Source organism: Stigmatopora nigra, chromosome 12, assembly GCF_051989575.1.
Source record: "Stigmatopora nigra isolate UIUO_SnigA chromosome 12, RoL_Snig_1.1, whole genome shotgun sequence".
In the NCBI taxonomy this organism is placed as follows: Eukaryota; Metazoa; Chordata; class Actinopteri; order Syngnathiformes; family Syngnathidae; genus Stigmatopora; species Stigmatopora nigra.
Window position 1 is genome coordinate 11,900,824 of NC_135519.1, and position 15,484 is coordinate 11,916,307.

At 40.9% G+C, this 15,484-nt stretch overlaps 1 long non-coding RNA gene across 1 annotated transcript in view; it reads left to right on the top strand.

Moving 5' to 3' along the window:
* LOC144205532 (uncharacterized) overlaps positions 1–15,484 on the top strand; it is a 52,779-nt gene that overhangs the window by 26,091 nt on the left and 11,204 nt on the right. The window contains exons 4-6 of the long non-coding RNA XR_013328118.1: positions 7,128–7,320; positions 7,905–8,001; positions 8,077–8,237. This is a non-coding gene — a long non-coding RNA (uncharacterized LOC144205532). The remainder of the gene's footprint in view (positions 1–7,127; positions 7,321–7,904; positions 8,002–8,076; positions 8,238–15,484) is intronic.

The window sequence follows — 15,484 nt, forward strand, 5'->3', positions numbered from 1 at the left end:
TATTTGCCTAAACTCCAAGTGGACCACTTAAATAGTAATATTATTGATTGTGGCAATCATTTCCGACTTCTGGTCTACACCGGTATGTCATTTCATGCAACAGCCCCTACTACACTGGGAAAGCCATTACACAGGCCCGAATGCTAAACGCATTAACTGAAAAGCATTTTAAAAAAAGACTCATTGTAGCCAAGCCCAATCCCGCCAAAGAAACGACCCCCTCAGACCCCCTCCTTCAGACTCACATTGCAGCCATGATTGAGTCGGTGTCATCGCCAGCACTGTACCTGGAAAAACTATTTTCCCGGACCCTCGTTTGATCACCAGAGCGGGCGAGGCATGTCACACCGGGTTATTCCCATAGTTAATATGCTTTCACGAGCTGCCATTTGCGATCCTCGACTTGATTATTTTGGCACTCGGGCAAACGGACTGGGCTTTTCAGGTATCAGAGAACCCGGCGGTCACGAGGGGTGATCTATTCGCTGAGAAGGCAAGCTCCTGGCAAAAAGACTCAGCATCTCGGTATAATGAAGCCGTCGCCTTCTGTGAGCTGGTTACATTAGAAATGCATGAAGGCCAATAGGTGGCTACCTTCACTGTGCTCCAAGCCATTTGTGTTTCCATCAACTAGTATCAAAGCGGCGCAATGTTTTTGGAGAGCGTGGCGACGTAACATGCAAAAAAATAATAGTCAGATAGCGGCGGCCCCGGGTGGGCTAGACGGCGTCCAAATCCACGGCGACCACAGAAGGGCCCGAGGCGTCAACGCTTGGACGCCTCGAGCGTGGCTTGGATAAGCACTCTCTTCCTTTAACGACACTTTAAAAAGCGCCATGATTTTTACTTTGCCGTCTCATTATCGGCGTCCACTTGGCAAACGCGGTACACTCCCTTGCCCAGAACGAAGGCCCGGACCTGGGCAACTTTCCTACCGTCCACACCCCCCCTCCACAAACCCCCCTACCTCCCACTCTTTGGCTCTTGGAGACTTTCAGTGCGTACTTAATCATGATTAATCGCTGCCTGGATAATCAGATACAACATCAAAAGGTTGGAGATGACAGTCCAAGGACGCTTGGGAGGAAACAAGGTATACCAGGCATTCATTAGCTTTGGCATGGCACTCATACATTAGCCCATAACCCTTTATTGTCCTAATTAGGCTGGAGAGGCTGCTCGTATCATACTTTTACATACATGGTGGGATAGTTTACCTACATCTTGACCACGGCGGAAGCCCCGCCCCTACGGTCGTCTATTATCTCTTTTATATGTACGTCTGGACGGCTTGGTTTTGCAGTGCGTCATGTTAACACTGAGCAGGGTAATGGTTTTGATTTACAGTCACTTATAGGGGACAAAGACAAGACAGGCTCTCCCATTCTGTATTAGTACTTGAGTCATCTGAGCCCACAGCGCGCGAGGTGCAACCTGCGCTGTGTATTTCATTTCTTTGGTCCCCCTATTACCAAGCCACCACCCTCCGTCTCCTCTCTCTACTGTTTTAAGTCTCCCTGGATGGAGCCTGGCTGGCGGTGGCGCATTTTCCCAGCTACAGTAGCAGTGGTGCTGGGCCTTGTTCAACCCCATTATTTCTGGGAGCCAAATTCCCATGGTCCCAGGAACAGGCGTGCCAGCTCTGCCTTCTTGGCTCTCTTCCCTGGTATTGTTTCCTTTGTTACATCCAGAGCTGCATTTCAGTCCGTTAATGTTTGCGCTGGGAGGTCCGAATTCCCAGCGTTCAGCTTTGGAAAAGGTAACTTTGAGTTCAGAATGCAGACACTTTTTTTTTCTCTACCTCTTCTTTACCTTCAGAAAATTATGTTTTGTATTTTGATTGTTCTCCACCATCACCCCCCCACCCCTTCTTCCCCCTCCTCCACTTTTATACTTTCCATTTTTCTTCTTTGTGGCGAGCACTGTGATAAAACTCCAATGAAATGTTTGCATGGATAGCCACCATAAAATCTCTCAAAAGGCTCAGGTGGCTCTTCATCTAGAATCATGGTGTTTTCAATTACAACTGCATGTTTTTTAATGTATATTTCCTCAATTTACACCTTTTGAACATTGCACTTTCGATTCACTAAATAATATAAATGCTCTTCTTGTTTTTCATTTGTAGTATTTTCTTTTCTTATTGGCAAACAAATCTAGATACTTCTGTTCTTTCTATTCTTTCCCATATTCTATATTTTATTCAGATTATTAGTAGTCCCATTCCTACAATATCAAGCAGTATTAGTGTCACATACAATAGATTGATAGAATTTAAATACAGTTGTATGGGTGTATGGGGGAAAGATAGATTTACCATGAAAAGGAAATCACAATTTTAGCAAAAGGAGGGAATATATGTATATATACATAGTCTGATATCCAAGAATGACTATCAATGGCTATCAATGGCACCTAAATAACCTCTAAATCAATTTAAATGGCAGCCAATGAGCAAATAAGAAACTCATTAAAAAGATTGGCGAATTTGAGAAGATGGCAGTGCTTTAAAGGGATTTTAAAAAAGGAAAACTGACTCGACCTTGTATAAATTCAACACATGAGTCAAGGTAATTCGTGTAGTAGTTTTACTAGCATTTAAGCCTTCTTAAGTGGTTGTCAGCCCCCCGAATTAAACTCCCGGCATATAACAAACATGAAAAAAGATTCTCCACCCCTAATACCCTCCGAACCTGAGCTCCTACAAGAGCGATTACCTAAAAGTGTATCACGATTACCACTTGGAATCTGTCTCCCTATTGAATCCTGATGGCGTTTTTCCATCTGTAATCCACTTTATCGCCCATCATTCTAGCCTGAGCACCCTAAACTCCTTTTCTGTGATGTGGGGCCGCCAAAGCCACCGTGGCAGCTCTCACACGTGGGATTAAACGCGAGCTTGTTGGCTCAGCGCAGCACGGCGCGAGCATATCCGACTGATGTCGGCCGTTCCGCTCGGAACGCCGCCGCTCGTCTCCCAGCGCGCAGACACGCCGGTGTCAGGTAATTCTCTGAGGAAGAGCCACGCGCCCCTGCAGGGAACGACGGGGAGGCCTGTAACACATCTCGGGAGTTGTAATAGCAGCTTTGAAGACTCCAGTCCACTAATCCCACATCATGTGATCATGTGTCTAATAGAGCGGCTCTTCACTCGCCACATTGTAGGGGGGTTTCTTTGCTGTCACTTGCACCCCGTTACAGTTGGGATGGTATTATATATCGGGAAAATAAATACAGTTTTTACTCTGGACAAGCGGCGCCGAAAATCGGATTGGAGGTTTTTACTGGGTTTTTTGACCCTCAGTTATCATTTTTAGATGAACGTTTTGAAATATAATACTCATTTTACTAGACAAGGCAATGAAAAAGTCGACAAAGCAAACAAATAGTTTAAGCTTCATTGCCATATTTGCTTAGATTTCAAGTTTTTATGATATGTTTCCATTATTTTTGGGGGTTATAGTATTTTTAGTGGCGGAATTTAACAAAACAGTCTAATTCATTGCTCTTTTTAAGTCAAATTTTGTTGTATTTTTCTGGCAGCTTTTGTTTTTTAATCTTTTCTTGGCAAAACATGTACTTTAAATCCTAACTTTCCACTTTGGCAGCACTGCTTACTTTATTTTACCTCCAAAAGAACGTTTGAGGTATCTGGTTGCAACTTTGATTGACTTAAATTAACGCCATAACTTCATTCATCTAACAAAAAGACAGCATTCTACAAAGCTTTTAGAAGGCCCCACCACGGAGTCGACGCTCCGGCATGCGTTTGTATCGTAACAACCAGCGAGTTCATAAATGTCATTTTGTTCAAATTTTGAGTAGAAGAAGAACAAACAAAAAAAAGTGTCCCTTGACTTGCAATAAAAGGATTGCCAATGAATTCTCTTAAGCACTCCCCTAATAAACACTTAAGAGAATTTCCATGAGCGGCTATGATCAATAATGGCATCTCTGGTGACGCAGTAGACAATCTTGATCACACATGTGCCAATGCAATACCTTGAAGAATAGCAGAAATGGTCTCCTCCATAATCATAAGCTGTCAAAAATGCAACAAGAGCTTGCGAGTGGCTCGTGTGATCATTGTGGAAGCCCAGGTCTGCTGAGGTTTGCGTGACATTTTTAAGTCCTCCATTTCTCTCTCTCTCGCTCTCATATTTTTTTTTTTGAGCGATTATCTCAGAGGTACGGCACACATTAAATGGCTGAGTTAACCTTAACGCATGTAAAAAAACGCTGTGACGCCATTGACGACAGATGCGTGTAATCCCACGGTTTGATATTGACACCTCGTGATCAAATGTTAAGCCCCGTTAGCAGATAGCCGTTGGTTCTCTTGGGGTAACAAGGGGGGTGACGTAGAGGGGTGGGGAGGGGGGGGGGGGGGTGAAGCAGAGCCAGAGTGATGGGAAATGAGTCCTCAGAATTGTGTGTGTGTGTATGTGTAAAGGGATACTGCCCAGCCAATCAATGAATACTTAAAGTGGAACCAATTCTTGTTCCACTTGGGCTTTGGCCTCCCTTCGTTTTCATCCTCGTCGAGGTCTGCATGGCTAATTAGCGGCATGGCAAATGGATGCTAAGCCAGGGCAAATTAAATCTTAGTTCATTAGATATAAGCTCTTTAAAGATGGAAAGAAAATATTTGAATTTTTAAAAAGTTTCAACGTTGCAGCGTCCTCATTAAAAATGGGACGTCGCAAACGTACTAGGGGAGGAAGTGGGGGAAATGTATTTCTTTGTGCGGATGAATAATCCAACCAATATGAAATATTAAGTCACTATTTTACCCCGGTGTTTCTCCTCAGGCTGTAGTGATAGGCTGGATAATAGAAGGCTTCTGCTTTGAATAAAATACAGAGGTGCATGAAGGGGAAGCTCAACTATCTGGAGGCAAACGCACTTCGGAATTACATTGTAAATATATTCATTATTCCACACCAGCGCACATAAAAGAGGGAGTGAAGCATTGTTGATAGACGTCACTTTCGAGTCAAGCGGTAAATAAATAAACAGCTTATATTTTCTGCTAGGAAATTGAAGGAAAAAAAGGACCTCGCCCGACTCGGCCTTTTAATTTTTAACTGTGTTTACTGCCTGGATGGACTTTGACGTGGTCATAATATTAGGTACACTTACTCATGCGACTCTATAGTCGTGGAAAATTGTGATCCCTTTTGATACTAAGTGTACTTTTTCCAGATAAATAGTGCATTGAGAAAACTTTTATAAGTATTGGTCAAAGGCAATGAGGAAGTTTTTTTGCTCACTTGCAGTTCAAGCAATGTTCCTTCTTATTTTTCGTTGGTCTGGACAGAAAGACAACCAAGTACCAGTGTGAATGACATCATCATTGCTCGCCAGTACACACCTGTCATAAGCAGGTGCATGTCAATGTTCCCTCAAATTTTTCATGTAAAACATGCTGTGAAACACAAAAAAACATAAGAGTGGACAGACCTACTGCCATTGGCTGCCATGTAAACGGCGCCATCATGGGGAAAAGGGGAAAAAGTTTGGATTTTATTTACTGCCCGCCATATGATTGCTGCTGCGCAGAGAAGACGAGAGTACTGCGCAATTAGAGGGAACATTGAGTTCAACTGATTTCTATTTTGACTTATGAGGTCCTCATACTGTATTTCTTAGTCTTATTGGTACTTGTGACCCCGCCCCCCCACGCAAGTGCGACATTGAATTCAACTCTCGCCATTTAACTGCCACGATTCGGCAATGGCTGAAACAGATGTTCACTGACGTCTCTTAACTGCCACTTTCTCGCCTGATGTGAGAGGAAACAAATTAAATCCTATTCCTAAAATTTGTCTCGGAGAATGTGGCGACGTCTGCTATCGAGTTGACTTTATATGAATAACTTTCTTTGGCCTTGTTCTGTCTTCCGTCGTCCAGTTGTAAAAAAAAAAAAGAATGGCTAGCTCGGAGGCCACCTTGTCGTAGGAGTTGTTACACTGTGTCCATTGTGTAACAGCTGTAAAACACGCTCCAAATTATTAACTCCACATGCCTTTGCCGCTGATGAACTGGAATCCCAGAACAACCTTTGGATTTTAGCCAATAACCTTGGTGGGAGACGTTGATTGAGAACAGGACTGCAGATCCAGGTCACTTGTCGTACACGCCACACTGATGAGAGAAGGATGCGTGACCAATTCCAGGGTGTGGCAACAATGACGCTCTTTTTGAATCATCTGTTTTGGATACCGTCACGTCAAAACTTTTAGGCAGAGCGCACATAACAAAACACTTGAAAGAGACGAGATGATCTGAGGAACGCAAGAAAAGTTCTGGTCCTCTCGGTGGGGGAATGGGAATGCTGAGCTAGGCCAAAAATAGCAATAAACTGAGGTACCTCTACTTTTACCAGTGGGAATATATTGCGTTATATCATCTATAATACAGGGTTTGAAAACAGTCACTTGTAGAACTTTGACTTGTTCGGGTTTGAAATATTCGGTAAATAACCTAAATATACAAAGATGTCAGCAGACTTTTAATTGGTGACCACGGAAGTAAATGATACATTTTCAGTGTCATTAATAGTGATGGATGTCCAATTAATTGACTTTTGTCTCCAAAATCATGTTTTTTCATCTGTATTTCGATTTTTTTTCCATTCATCCAAATTTGCATTGCATATAATTTATTTGTATCAATCTTCTTTAGATTTCTATTGTTATTTCATTTTTTTATTCCATCTCCAAATGTTAATTCTAGTTTTATATTGAGTTCAATTTAAGATATCTGAAAAATTATGGCTCTTTTGGCCTCAGTAACACTATTAATGTTATTTTGTCTGAAAACAAAGCAAATCTTAATTGAAAACAATCGCTATATAATCATAAATAATGTCTTTCTTTGTAAAAATAACTTTGGGGGCTCTTTATATAAACAGTTGATGCATCAAAGCAAAAACAAAACAGAAGAAACACCCTTAAAATAAGCAAAAAGATTAGTGTCCAAATGACTTCCCAATTCCTGACCATCATTATTGTGATTATGGATTGTGCTATCGGGACTGACGCAAATTTCTACTTCTCTGTGACGTTTTTCAGCAATGATATGACACCCAAAACCCAAGAGTGACTGTCTGTCTTTCCCCGCAGGAGGAACATGCGAGATGATTTGTTGAGGGGCCCCGGGGAGCCAGCGAGAGCGCCTTGAAAACAGGTGGTGCGACATCACGCCGCGGCGCGCCTTCGGGGAATATTTGTACATGTTCAGGAAATGCAGGAAAAACAAAACACATCCTCAATGCGACAGATAGACACACACAAAATACCACTTACGGCAAAAACGGTGAGTAGTTCTCGCTTTCCCGCGCAAATGTCATATTTGAATATTTTATGTATTCTTAAACTTACTCAATAAAAGACAACCATTTTAATACCAGATGTTTTAACCTCCTATGACCTGGCATTTTTGGTTGTCAAGACTACAAAGTTAAATGTTGGACTACAAAGGCCTCATTTTTCTCAGAAACTACATCTTGTAAAAAGATAATTCTTAGTTTTTAACCTCATTTGAAGCTTAATTACAGCCTAAATATCAAAGAGAAAATAAAAATACATGCTTTGCAAGAGTTTGGGAGATTAAGGCCTACAGAATACTGCGTTCTGTTATGATTGGTCGCCCACATTAAGAAAATTAAGCCTTAAAGATCATGTCATTGGCTTGTTATTTTGTAAATCTGCCCTGAAATGACAATGTCTTGTCAAGCACATTTTCTGAATAGGCCGATGATAAAATCTTTCTTGGGTGGCTCCCTTCTGCGGTCCATTGACGATTTGTACACAAGCCATTAAAAAGGCCATTTTCCGTAATATGTCTCCTTTCAAGTACTTCCATTGATGAATGTTGTGATTTTTCTCTCTCCTATTCAGCGTCGTTTACAGTTGGACAAGAACAATTTCTTCCTTATGACAGATGGCTGCAAAATGTATTAGCAGAGAGTGCGACTGTCAATCCTGCTGCCCAAAGGTCCTTACATGTCTTTTTTCCCTCCCGCCCAGTCTTGAAAAATGATGTAATCAAGCCGTCCTTCCTTCCTCGCAGTGCTCCATCTATCGTCTCTCCAGGCCTGGCGGTCCCTTTGGCCTCGCTCTGGATCAAGTCCCCCCACAAGACCCCCCCACTGACCCCGTTAGAGGTGCATGATGGGCGGCCCTGTCACCTCAAATGGCTGCCCGGGTCCGACTCGAGACTCACCCCTCACTGTGAGTAAACCTCTACGTTATTTCGGTTTTATGGGCGGATAACTCGACGGAATGAATGCCGACAACTTCGTTACTGTCGAGGGCGTGACGTGAGGGGGCGAAAACCGCTTCCGATGGAGCTCCGTGAAAAGTTATACGGCGCGGGGAAACTAAAGCGCCGCTCAGTTCAAGCTGACCGGCGGCCGGTATCGAATCCGACCGACTTTTCTCCCGAAGATGGCGTTCAAAGGGGTTATTTAAATTTCAAGGCAGACGAACGCCTCGCATGTGATGTGTTGCTTCAGTTGCGGAGAGCGGCGCCTTTGATGGCGAGGAGAGAGGGGAAGACGCCGGCTTTGTTATTGAAGTAAAGAATAATAAGGCCACTGCATGTTGGGCTGTGTACAGAGACCTTGATATCAATCCAATGCACTATGCATGGCCCAAGCGCAACAAGCAGCCAGACAGGAAAGCGTGTGCCTTTTGATCCAGCTTTCTCTCTGTTGTCTTTCATCTGACCCATCCTCCCAAATTGTCACCAACACGCACACACACACACAAACACACTCACTAACTGAAAAGAAAGATAGGAGAGCGCCACGCAACCCTGGGGGGCTCGCTCCGGACATTTTTAGTCATTAGGTTCCAAAGAAGGGTGCCTGGTGTCTTTTGGAAAACACTCGGCTGTGTACATGGCGGGGCCAAGTGGCCGTGGCGTTCCCATTCCAGTTTTTTGTCCTATTAAATGTGGAAGAATCTAGTGTTGGCGTTCTGCTTAACTCCTTCGCTTGATGGTGACTGACATTTAATTTGTTAAAACTGGGAAATCTGGCAGTGAGTAATCACTATTGGTGTTAAGACACTCCTCAAGTTAAACCAGTAGAACCTTCCTTAATTCATGTTTGGCTTAAGGGTTTTTTTTAGTGCCAAAAATGCCCCAAATGCCAGAAAACAACCATAATTGGTTCCGCTCAAGTTTCTCAACCTTGCCCTTAAAGTAGGGGTAAGGAACCTATGGCTCGGGAGCCATATACGGCTCTTTCCATGGGTGCATATATGGCTCTTCACTAACCTGAGAGGTAAAACATGCAAATCACTGGTGAGAGAACGGAGTTTTCATAACAATGCAGCATAACAATGTTGTCAAAATAAGACTTTTTGTACTTTAAAAGTGGTAAAATAACAAAAAAAAATCACACATTTTCATATATCTTCAAATCTGAGAATGTCTCTGAAGATATAACATTATAAAATTTCAATTGTTTATGGCTCTCTCTGCCAAAAATGACGTTTCCCGGTTGGTAATTTTAACTTTGCCATCTTAACTAAAGTCGCATGGAATAATAATAGACTATATTGTTCTAGCGAGGGCTACTGGTTTTATTTACACGGTGAGGAGCTGCGTAGGAGAGAGAAAGCTTCAGTTTCCTCCCCTCATGTCAGCGAATTACACGCTAGACGCGAGTGACTGAGGCCATGAAGGAAGGCAAGGGCATAGCAAAAGATAATGTTATCCTTGGACTTGATCGGCTGAACATACATTTTTCTTCTTCCAACATAAATTTCCTCTCCCCGTCACAGTAGCGGTAGACTTTAATACTCTGGATTCAGCATTTCAACTTTGTCAATTCCATCCCTTTCACCTCAGGGTGGCATTAATAATCAGCAAAGTGAGTGCAGAGTAAATGATGCATTTGGAAGTTGCAGTGTTTCCATAGCGCCTGCTTCATTTCCTTTCCACTTCCAGCCACTTTGGGTCAGAGGGAGGCTTGCTTGTAGGAGGAGGATGGAAAAGAATCCAATTGAATTACAGCAAAGTTGAAGCTTTCATGGCGGCCTTGCAGTCACAATGCGTTGACTGAGGCACTGCGGCCTGTCAATCAATATAAGATAGGCAAGCCATGTTAATATGAGCTGTAACTTTATGCTTTTTGCTGTTTGTAGAACAAATTCTACCACACACAATTGTTTTATAATCTCAATCGGGTTTTATTGTGTCACTTTCTATTGACATGACATGTTTTTCTAGAATTCGGAAAGAAAACCAACACATACTTTGTTCAAATCATTAACTATGAATACCAGATAGACTTTAACATGGCCCAGTTTAACTGAAAACTTTAATTAACCCTTGTGCAAATGCTATGCTTTAATTCTTTTTTTTTATGACCCAAGATGAGAAAAATTAAAATTTTATAGGCTCACTGCATATGAACTGTATATTTAAAATCAAATCTATATGATATTGCCCAGGTATTAGTAGTGCCTTGACTTATGAGTTTAATTTCTTCCATGACGATTCACTTTACTACTACTTTCACTGTGATATTTAGGCTATAAATAGGCTTTAAATTAGGCTTTTTAAAAAAAAATACATGATGTAGTTTCTGAGAAAAATGATAAGTCACATTATAGTCTTGTGACAACAAAAATAGGAGTTTAATGTAATTAATTTGATAAAGATACCTTTTGCAACCAATGATACGATTCCACATCAAAAACAGGTAGTTCTTAAAAGTTTTCTCCCAACTCTAAACTTTCCGTTCCTTTCAGCGTCTCCAGAAATGTTTGCATAGCCCGTCGCGGTCCAAAAAAATAAAAATAAATAATAAAAAAAGTCCTCCAGAGGTAGACTGACGTTCAAGTGATTTATCTCACACATAGCAAAGGGAGGCTTTTATTGTCAAAGGCATCAATGTAGAAAGGCTATTATGCCAGTCTTCCACATCGATTTGGAGACGACCCGACGCCACCACAACGCCGGGTAACAACAAGGTGTTGGTAGCATAATCATCGTAATATGTCAAGTATCGCCTAGCCATCATAGATGCTAGTCTCAGTTTAATGATTCTGGGAAATTGCGGATTACCCGAGATATGAGAGCAAGCCTACAGTTTTCATATAGTGTGGGAGGTTGCAGGGGGCTCTCTGTATTAGTAATCGCAGGGGAGCGCCGAGAGGTGGGAGAGAAAATCTGCTTCTTCTCTTCTCTCATTCATCATCGCCGTCCTCTGGTGAGGAAACATGGCAAATGGCCAAATGAATGCACTTCATAAAGCGCAAATGTCTCCTCTGATGTGCCTCTCGCTGAGGATCTGCACGGAGGAGGAGCGAGGGGGGGGGTCTGGGTGGGTTGGGGGGTAGATTTCCACAGATATATTATTGTCAAACTCCACTGCCCCCGCTTCGAAGCGTTATTATGAGATCGGAGGAGATTTTACAATAAGATTTGGCGACTTTGAGCCGCAACCGTTACCATAACTGCATTATATAGTGATGGTAGCACTTTTCAATAGGAGAGCATATATTGTTGTCTGACTGGATGATAAGTCTCCTCAAATAAGCACTCACTCATTTTTTTTTATATGTCGAGATGCTTTTGTTATTCAAGATCCTGACTAAAAAATAATAATAAAAACTTCCTTTGTGGATAAAAGTGGATGAAATATGGATAGAGCCAAAGAGTCATGCCTCATAATAAGATGGTCAGTGCCACAGGGAGGTGCTATGGATCTGTATCTGCTAAAACTAGAGACCCCCCTCCCACCCCTACTAAGCCCCCCCGTGCATCACATGCAGAATATTGACTTTAATACATGAAATGTTTGTGACATCTCGTTCAACAACCGCAATATCAGGTTTGATCACGGACAGCTTGTCGGGCATATTGGATAAAAAGAAAAAAAAAGCATGGCAATATGGAGCAAAAGGGCTGCGATAATAGTGGCAACCTGCGCCGCCGCTATCAGGAGACCACTCCTTCCGTGTGCATCCAAAGCTAAATTGAAACTTGGGGAAGAGGACGTTGACATCTTTTATTGCCAAAATTCCAAATATGGAAATGATTCAAATATGGAGGTTAGGGCTTGGGAAACAATGCATTTTTAGGTGGAATTTGCTGTCCAATTAAAAGTCGTGCATCCAAAAAATTAAGTTAAAATATAATGCACATTTGAATTACTAACAAAAAATACAAATTTGGCTATGATGAAACAATATTTTGAACATTTTCAATTTTTGTTAATCATATTTATCCTAAATCTGGAAAACATTTTGTAAATCCCCCAAAAATATGTTATCCAATAAAATCTATGTAGTTTTTTTTATCTTACTACATTTATTAAAAGCATATAAATAATGCAATAAATATATACAAAACTTTTAATTTAAATAATCAACTTAATATCTATCAAATTGTCTAATGAAAACTATGGAAATCTAATGTATTCTACAGCATTGCAATTTAGAATATAAATATATTAAAATATTTTTTTTAAATGTTAAATGACAATTAGGCCACATAGCTGCACATGATCTACATTTTTTTCTCTCCATCCATATTTAATTAAATAAATAAACCACACAATATAAATTGAGTTAAAGTGACCCTCTATTTTCTATTAAAAAATATTTTTGCCACACTTAACAAACTCCACGCACATTTAATATATAGTAATAAGAAAATATTTCCCTTAAGAACCTCAGCGCTCATCAAAACATGAACACACACTAGCATAACAATATATTATTCATTAATGGAATCTTGAAATGGACATTTTATTTGGCTTCAAACAAAACAGCATTAGTTGTGGAATACTTCTCTGTCCACTTTTTGATCTGCACCCGCTTTAATTAGTCGGGATTTATTCGAGTATTCCCAGCAAATAGTCAGTACCGACCTGATGAAATTATGGCAACAACGCCGTGGCTTTATTATTTTTTTTTGATGATTTTGCGAGGAACTAATCTCGCCAATGTTCTGTTTACGTTTGTTTGCGTGATTAGCGCAATTACGCCTCGTCGGCACACACAAGCTCGCTTTTGTATGGCTGTATTAATTACTCTATTGATTCAACTTAACACCTAATGCACAAGTAACATAAATCATATTTTCCACTTAATTATGGTGTTCCTACCTAATTAAGAGCAGAAAATGGGAAGCTGTAGTAGTCGGGGAAATAGAAGAAAATGTACGATTTATTCCCACTGCTGTCACAAGGTAAAGTAATGCGATTAAATTGTTTGCGCCAGTATCCGTGTGAATTTGTAAGATTATAAAAACACATGGTAATAAACAGCCTTGCTGATTTTATTTAATTAGGTAGTCTTTCTTTTTTTTTCGTTTTCTTTTTTCATTTAAATTAGAGCTTATTGGTGCAGAATGGTTGCCAACTGGCGGTCCGTCTGAAAAGTAAGCGTGCGGGAAGGCGAAAGGGTCAAAGGAGGAGGTCCGGGAAAAGGCTGCGCTGACTTATAATTACAGCCTCAAAATGGCATATTTACCATCTCTGCCAGCGAGGTCGTGCCTTCTGTCGTAGTAAACGTAGTGAAGTATGAAAGAGCCAATTACGGCACACTGGGTGACCTTTTAACAACTATTACCGCGTCCCATCAACACATTATCGCGACAGAGATAGAAGCGGGAATTGCCACGTCGGGTTCGGCCCTCGTCGTCGTTGTCTGACGTGGGTGACAAGTGGCAGCTTTGAAGAATCAGCACAATAAAAGAAGACAAGCGCCATGTAGAAGAAAAAAAAAAAAAACGCAAGAGATACGGTAGCTAGAGTGAAGTGGGAGGGGTGTCGAGTCGGGATTGAACAATGGCCTCCGTACAGTACATTAGCTGTGGATGTCAAGCACCCCAGTCGCTCCCAATGAAAAGCACAACAAATAAGACGTTGGCCTGTTTGTATTCATTATCAGTCAGCACATGCCCCGGCTCCTGCATTAAACATTAGACTGCCTCTGATGTCTGCTTAACAGTTTAATTCCCTCCCCGCCGCTCAGCCTGTCATAATAAACCCAGCGAAGCACACACAAAGTCAAATAAGAGTGTGAGGGGGCCGCCTTTGTGTATACGTGTGTGTGTTTGTTGCCATGCGCGTGCCGCCGCCGCCGCCACCGCCGCCGCTTGAGCGACATACACGTCATTCATAATAGCCCCCCATTGCCCGGCTTGGCTTTATTGTAGTTTATCTGATCACAGATTAAGTAGATCTCAAGAGTGGTTGACCTCCCCGGTGTGTATTTGTGGCTGCTTGGCTGCTTGCAACTGCCTCAAACCATCAATATATTCACCACCCATAATATTAGGGACATTATATTCATTCACCTAAATGTTAGAAGTGTACAGTGTCATATTGGGTAGTCTTTATAATATAGTGGTTAATAATCATACATTATATGTCAAATGTATGTCCTGGGAGATTTACTGTATACCCACACTGAGGTTACTGTATGCTTTCATCTTTTTCCAGTCAGAGTGAAGTTATATTTTTTTATGGAATCTAGAACACAATTATACTGTTATGAAACATCTCCAAAGGTTTTATACAGTGCTTAGGAATTAGTTTGATAGCATATTATGAGGATTTTGTCTTGGCATGTTGTAATATGTGAGAGTAGGCATGTGGTTTACCCAAAAAATGAGTATATTAAGCTAATAATCAATAATAAATACTTAACTTTTTTTAAAACAGGGCATGATATTTTAGAGCAAATACAAGACTGTAATTGCTAATTGCTCCACCCATACACATTTTTAATGAATAGTACCTTATTGATAAACTTTTTTTTCAGTTTCAATGTATCTGTATTATGTAGTGAGAGTTTAGGACATTGGTATTGATTTATATTTTCCTTAATAACATATTTGATGCTTGAAAATTGTTGTATATGGACGAAGCAGGCTGGAATGAAGGCGTTTAATTTGGTGGAAATTCCCAATCAATTTGACATTGTCTCATTAGTTGTAGTTTGTATCAATAAGACTATTGCTCAGTACAATTATGGTGTATTTTTCTGGCTTGAGAGTTATACAGTGTTATTAAATACCGTATTTGTCGGATGATAAGTCAAATAATGCACAGTGAAGAGGAAAAAACTATATATAATTGGCACTGGACTTGTACGGTAATTTTTATGTTGCCTTGAGTTCCTCAGTAGACACATAAAATCAAGTGAGGACATTCATACAATTAGAGGGAGGAGCTTGGGAATGAAAAAAAAGTATAATTTGCAGCTGAACTAAATTGGCAGTAGTCTAATTGACATGAGAGCCATCATGAGTATGATTATGTTACTGCATATTTATCGTTACATGCTTTGTAAACAATAATGCAGTCTGTGAAGTTGGATGCCTTGCACCCTTTTCAATCCGGGTTTGAACATTTCAAATCCATTTAACATTTTCCTTACTTCATTATCACATGCATGCATCTAAATGAGATATTTCATGCATGTGCAAGAAGTGGGCGGGACTAAAGGCA